The sequence below is a fragment of the Periplaneta americana genome, chromosome 15 (genome assembly GCF_040183065.1).
Source record: "Periplaneta americana isolate PAMFEO1 chromosome 15, P.americana_PAMFEO1_priV1, whole genome shotgun sequence".
NCBI classification, from domain to species: Eukaryota; Metazoa; Arthropoda; class Insecta; order Blattodea; family Blattidae; genus Periplaneta; species Periplaneta americana.
In genome coordinates this window covers 119,639,739-119,647,238 of record NC_091131.1, presented here as the reverse complement: position 1 = coordinate 119,647,238, position 7,500 = coordinate 119,639,739, and positions in this window count along the sequence as shown.

The window sequence follows — 7,500 nt, the reverse complement described above, 5'->3', positions numbered from 1 at the left end:
ACACAGTTTCGTTTCTTATTCTGTCTGTACATTTCACACACTATTCTTCTCCATATCCACATTTCAAATACTTCTATTCGCTTCTCTTCACTTCGTCGTAATGTCCATGTTTCCGACCCACACACTACTACACTCCACACAAAGCATTTCACTAGTCTCTTTCTTAGTTATTTTTCCAGAGGTCCGCAGAAGATGCTCATTTTTATATTGAACGCTTCCTTTGCCATTGCTATCCTCCTTTTGACATCCTGGCAGCTCATGTTACTGCTTATACAGTACAGTTTATAGTAAATCTATCCCAAGTATTTGAAGCTGTCCACTTGCTCTACTGCCTCATTTAGAATTTACAAGTTAGTTGGGCCCCCCAGTGAACCGGACGTCTATATACGGTAAGGCTGCAATATTCATGCTTGGTGTATGTGCCGCACTCTCCCCATCCCATTTCCTTCTAAGTGTGAGACGAAACAGATGATATGGTGAACGGTAGATAGTTAGAGGGGGACCTAACTACTTTATATATAAATACAATACGTTAAAATTTAAACTCAACATAAAATCATAGCGTGATAAAATAAATAATATGAATTACTATGACGACTTCTAGGCCATATCAACTACTCTGTTATTTAGAGTCGATGGAATTGGTGATAGCAAGATGATATTTGGCGAGATGAGGCCGAGGACCTATACCTAGATAACCGGAGAGGAGTGATAGTAGGAGGAAGAAGAATAAAGTGCATAAGATTTGCTGATGATATGACGTTGTTAGCAGAAGAAGAGATGATAGTAAGAGATATGCTACTGAAACTAAATGACAGCTGTGAGCAGTATGGAATGAAGATAAATGTCAAACTACGCAGACCATAGGAAGAAAAAATAAAGAAGGTAAACTAAATACTCGTAACTGTTCGAAATCTACTATAATCCATGTTCATATTAACTTTTGAAATTTAACTTATATCAGGAATAAAATCCTTAAACTTAGTGAATTATTCTGTATGTATTTCCCTACAATATTTTTTGAATATAAATGTAATACGTTAAAATTTAAACTCAACATAAAATGATAGCGTGATAAAATAAATAATATGAATTACTATAATGACTTCTAAAACTATAACCTAACCACAATTTAAAATTATATTATAAAACCAATTTCAAGCTAAAATAAGAAACAAATACCAAAGAGTTCTAATTGGAAATTAAATAATTTAACTGAGTCTTATGTTTGAGACTAGTAATTTTATGTTATGTAACGAAGCAGTCATACTTCCTTCGAACTTCGTGTTGGTATTCGGATGGCTTGACGAGAGAGAGCGTTTCGAGGTGTCGCTGCAGCAAAACTTCTGGGTTTGACGAATATGCTAATATCAAGTCAAGTTGGTTAAAGCAGATGTTAGAAAAAGGCAGTTATTTAGTTTGTCTAGAGGCTTTGACCAATATTTCCACACGTTCATCAATAAAAACTGTCTTGGATTTACCTTTTTAACCGTGGAGAACTCTGATGTTTTCTTTGGCTGATGTTTCAAACCATGTAGAAAATCCAAACTCAGAATAAAATGTACCCTCGTTACAATGTCTTCTAAATTGCATCAAATTTCATGTCACACTAAAGAAGAAAAAATAATTTTAACAGCATTATTTATCATTCTAATTACAGAAATAGTATCATGTAGAAAATATTTGGGGGTAAATATAATATAATATAATATAATATAATATAATATAATATAATATAATATATAATATATAATATAATATAATATAATATAATATAATATAATATAATATAATATACAAAGTATTTTAGAAGTGATGGTAAAAAATGTAAGGATGAAAAGTAAAAACGAACAGAAACAAAAAGTCACCGACGTAGCTCAGTCGACTAAGGCGCTTGCCTGCCGATCCAGAGTTGTGCTCGGGCGCGGGTTTGATTCTCACTTGACTGGGTTTTTTCCGAGATTTTCCCCAACAATAAGACTAATTTCAAGGTAAAAATATACTATTCGTAAAAATATTGCAGGGAAATACATATAAGTTTAAGGATTTTATTCCTGATACAAGTTCAATTTGAAAAGTTAATATGAACATGGATTAGGGTAAACATTGGTAATTTCGTGATAATTTCATGAAAATTAATTTAAAATGCAAATGTGTAAATATATCCTTATTCCGATTTTTCATCTAAAAGACGATAATTTGCTGTAAAAATCTGGAGACATAAAAGATTGGACACGTTCTTGAACAAGTGCCAAAAACCACTTTTACAACCTAAGCTAAAAGGTTGGTTATTTCGTGATATTATATTGATAATTTCGTGAGAGGTAGAAGAATTGTGGAAAAATCCATTAAAGTCGAAAGAAATTCTCATTTATTGTTACAAGACTTCAAACTTAGTAATTCTGTCTAATATTCATAGCAAGAAAACATAGAAATACATATAAACATATAATAAGAATGAAATCAAATTAAAAATTGAAATTGAAAAGGGATCTTCTTTGCCCTGAAAGGGTGAACACATTTATTACAGACTTTACTATAGCCTATATTACAAGGGTCACTCCAAAAGTAATGCATAACATTTATTTAAGAATTATATTTTTATCCTACAGCTTTGCTATTTTCACAGAATGTAGATACATCCTTTAGGAACAAAATGTCACTTTTCCACATAATCCCTTTCAACTGCCTTACGTAACCTAGGAACGAGGGCCTGTAGACCAGCACGGTAAAAGTCTGGACCAACACGTCTGAGCCACTCTTTAGCAGCGTGCACAAGGGAGTCATCTTCTAATCTCGTTCCGCGAAGGGATCCTTCAGTTTACCAAAGAGATTGTAATCGCATGGTGCCAGTTCAGGACTGTAAGGCGGATGTTTCAGCGTTGTCTATCCGAATTTTCTGATCTGGTCTGTGGTCTTGTGACTGACATATGGCTGTGCGTTGTCGTGCAATAGCAGAACATCCTGCTTCTCCCGATGTCGTCGAACAGGACTCAGTCGAGCTTGAAGTTTCTTGAGAGTTGCCACATACGCGTCAGAATTAATGGTGGTTCCGTGTGGCATGATGTCCACAAGCAAGAGTACTTCTTAATCGAAAAACACAGTAGCCATAACTTTTCCTGCCGAAGGTGCAGTTTTGAGTTTCTGTTTCTTTGGTGAATTTGCATGATGCCACTCCTTTGTCTGCCTCTGTCTCCGGTCCAAAATGGTGGAGCCATGTTTCATCTTCTGTCACAATTCTTGCAAGTAATTCATCTAGCACTTATCATTGGCACTTAGCATGATAACAAATCAAACAGAAGGTACACTGAACCCATTGCGTTCCCCTTTTCTTTTTTGTTATCACATCTTATCTTCAGATTTCTAAAATTAGTATTGTAATACAATTTTTAAAATAGTAAAAAATGTAATGCTTAATGCTCAACAAAATTTCGCCTCAAACAGCTAAGATTTCTATCAGTAAAGCTAAGCCTATATGGCGACTACTACAGCTGTATCTAAAATTCCAAAAACATTTCCAAAAATTTCATTAAGATATAATAAATCATTGTACCAAATATCATATGCTTACCTTTAGTAATAAGCCTGTAATGTAATTACAAACATCCACAAAATTTGTACGCCTGAAAAGTCGACGCTAACTTGCTCTCTCCAAACATAAAAGCTCACTGAAGCAGCTACAATAGTCACACAAAGCATAGCTGTATATTCCTGGAAACCGGACAACATATGCAATCCCTTGGCGGAAATTTGAATGTCGTAACACTATTAGTTAGTTCACGAAAAAGCAAAGAAAAAGTATCACGAAATAACCACTGCCACGAAATTACCAATGTTTACCCTATAGTAGATTTCGAACAGTTATTTAGTTACTTATAACTCTAAGTTTAAACGAGGCTTTTATAATTCTTCCAAATTTTGCTCACTAAAAAAAAAAAAAAGAAGTATATGTTAATGTTGTACTGTCACATAATTGGGCCTACTATAGAAATAACTACGATGACTGTAAATATGCAGCGACTACAATCATGATGTGAGCTTCAAATATCTGCGCGTAAGTAGTCTTAAAAATGTAGCCTGACAAGACATGAGCGTGATCCACAATCGGCTGTTTGAATTCAAATCCTGGTTGGGCAAGTTACCTGTTTGAGGTTTTCCGAGGTTTTCTTTCAACCCATCGAAGCAGAATTGCTGGGTAACTTTCGGCGTTGAACCTCGGATTCATTTCGCCATCATAATTATTACACCTCCACTCTTTCGCCGCCGCCGCCGCCGCCGCCGCCACCACCACCACCACCACCACCACCACTACTACTACCACTACCACCACCACCACCACCACCACCACCACCGTCGTTCCTTTCCTAAGTTTCGGACTTGCTCAGCAGGGGCAGCCCCGAACTTGAACCTCGTGAATATGTGGTAATTCATTGTTGGTGGTAGCGCTACGCATCATGGACTGTCCACTGGGCTGATGATAACTCGTGAAATGTAGGGGAGTTCGGAGGCGGCGCGCAGGGAGATCTGTAGCGCGGGGTACCTTAGGGCATGCACACTATTCCATCTCGGGTAGTACAATGGGCTCACCGGAGCGGCCTGCGTGGGAGGACTGTCCCAGTCCCCTGAAGATGTCACCAGGATTATTTGATTTGTGGCAGTTGGCTGTTCTATCTTTTATTATGATTTCCCATTGAACTCTATGGTTCACAACTGGAACGGACACTAGCGGTGTTACATACAGCAGGGTCTGAATCAGACAAGGAAGGAGATACCGAAGTATCACTGTCTTTATCTGCAGCATGTTGTCCCATGGGGTTTGTCTGTGTGGTCTTGCGCGAACTTAAATTTACATCTATTTGTTTTTTTTTTTTTTCGCTGTATGAAGCTAACAACTACTTAAAATTGAACAATGGTGACTTCGTGCATAGCAATTGGGTGCAACAACTTGCAAGATAAAAGAATTAAACGAAAATTTCACATGCAAGTATACACTAGTAACGAAAACTTATTGATGAGTTCATTCTGATACTTAACATCTACAGATCTACACATTATTTATAATGTCGAATTTAATATATCGGAACATTGTTGTGACATTGCGTAAAATGAATCGCTAATTGCATAGCAAAATATACACAATTTTATTTTAATAAAGGTAAATATTTATTAGTCCTACTGTATAGCATTATGCCAAATTTTGTTTATTGGACATTCTAAGGTAAATCGTCAGTAAATATAAGTTTATATTATGTATTATGAAATATTAACAAAGCCATCGGCGTAGCTTGGGCGGTAGCGCATTTGCCTGCTGATCTGGAGTTAAGTTTAGTCACAAGTACGATTCCCGCTTGGACCGATTACCTGGTTGAGTTTTTTCTGAGATTTTCGTCAACAGTAAGGCGAATGTCAGGTAATCTATGGCGAATTCTTGGTCTCATCTCGCCAAATATCATCTATCATCTATCATCAAATAACCCAGCGGTTGATAAAACATCATTAAATAAAGTAAAAACAAACTTTTGTTCTGAGTACATTTTTGTCACAATTAAAAAAAAAAAACAAAAAGAAAAAATTCATTGCATGAGTGGTATCAATTTCAGTTTAAAATACGATATATTAGCAAGTAAAACAATATACCAATGAATATTAGAAGAGGGAAATTCGCTCCGGCGTCGGGGATCGAACCCGGGTCCTTGGCTTTACGTATCAAGAGCTCTAACCATTGAGCTACGCGGAAGTTCAATCCACAGCACCGGCTCGAAACCGGACCGAAAATGTCAACATACATGTCAAACTTGGAGTCAGGCCACAAAGGGAAAAAACACTGGAGGAGAGGGATTCGATCCGGTGCTGCGGATTGAACTTCAGCGTAGCTCAATGATTAGAGCGCTTGGTACGTAGAACCAAGAACCCGGGTTCTATCCCCGGTGCCGGAGCGAATTTTTCTCCTCTAATATTGTTACCGTAACAGACGTATTCTGTAGGACCAAAAATTAAGCTTTAAGTAAATATACCAATGGATAGTAATATTAATATTAAATTTATCCTCAGTGTGTTAGAGTTCATATTAAGGTTTGAAAAAAATTGAAAATGGTAGATATTTAAATAGTCTTATCCTCTAAAATATTAGAAAGGTAATGTAGCTATTAAACTGTAAATAAGTAGAATTATATTTTTATATAGGCCTACCTACAGAATACAATATGTAACAAGATAATTTTGACTGTAGAAGGTTAAAAGATGGTCAATCACTTTAAAATTCCATTTGATATAAACCGAAAACTCATATTATGAATTAGGTTAGAGGTTTCCAAGCTCTTAAAGTTGATAACTTTAAAATTCAATTTTATTCGCATCTAACGCTATCAGTGCAGTAGGAACTACGTGAAGACGAAGTTAGGAATACTTCATTAGTGCTGATTGCATACTATTCTGCCGGCCTTACTCAATAGCCCTTGGAAGCCATTCCAGTTGTGAAGCATAAGGTTCAATGTGATTTCCTTACTTTCATTGAATCTATTTGACCTGAAAGAAGTGATTACTAAATCAATATCAACCGTTTTATAGACATTAAGAAACAAAAACATAAGGTACAACTTAACAAGGGTATATTAACAACCAATATAAAAAAATTCTCAGATTATATGTAATGTTCTTATAGCCTATCATTACTCCTTTCTAGCCTTGCTAAACTATCCATGCACTACAAATCTACTTCTAAATAAAGAAAGGTTGGCATGCGAGTTGTGAGTGCATTGTTTGTATTCGTATACTTGCGTTCAAATATATCGGACGTTCAATTTTCGTGTAAACGAACTTTCTAACTACGGGAAAAGCCAGAACCAAAGATATAACAAATTGGCAAACTTTGAAATAGTTCCACTAGTTCTCAATAGGTGACTGTCTTATTGGGACTGGTAAAAAAAAGTATTTGGGAAAATAGTAATGTAGATAAAGTATAAATAATTCCCATAATTCACGATATCAGCGCTTTCCCGCTAAACCTAGTGCTCGTTTTACAATCATTAGAGGGGGGGATGACTTTTTTTTTAAATTTATTTTTAATGCGGGTATATTTGTGTACTATTGGCAACACTGACTGTTATTTTCTCCATCTATTCATAGAAGTAATAACCTACACTTAACGAACAAATTATCAATTAGTAGATATCTGACCTACGATTTTATGCTCGTGTAAGCGAACTTTTTAACCATGGGATAAGTCGGAACCAAAGATGTAAAAAATTTACAAACTTTGAAAGAGTTCCGCTAGTTCTCAATAGGTGGCACTATTATTGGGGCGGTTAAAAATGTCTGGGAAAATGATGATGTAAATTAAGCATAAATTATTCTCATAAATTGACAAAATCGGCGGTTTCCAGCTAAACCCAGTGTTGTTTTACAATCAGCAGTGTACACTGGAATTCAAAGAAATCTGATCTACGATTTTATGATCGTGTAAGCGAACTTTCTATCTACGGGATAAGTCAGATCAAAGAT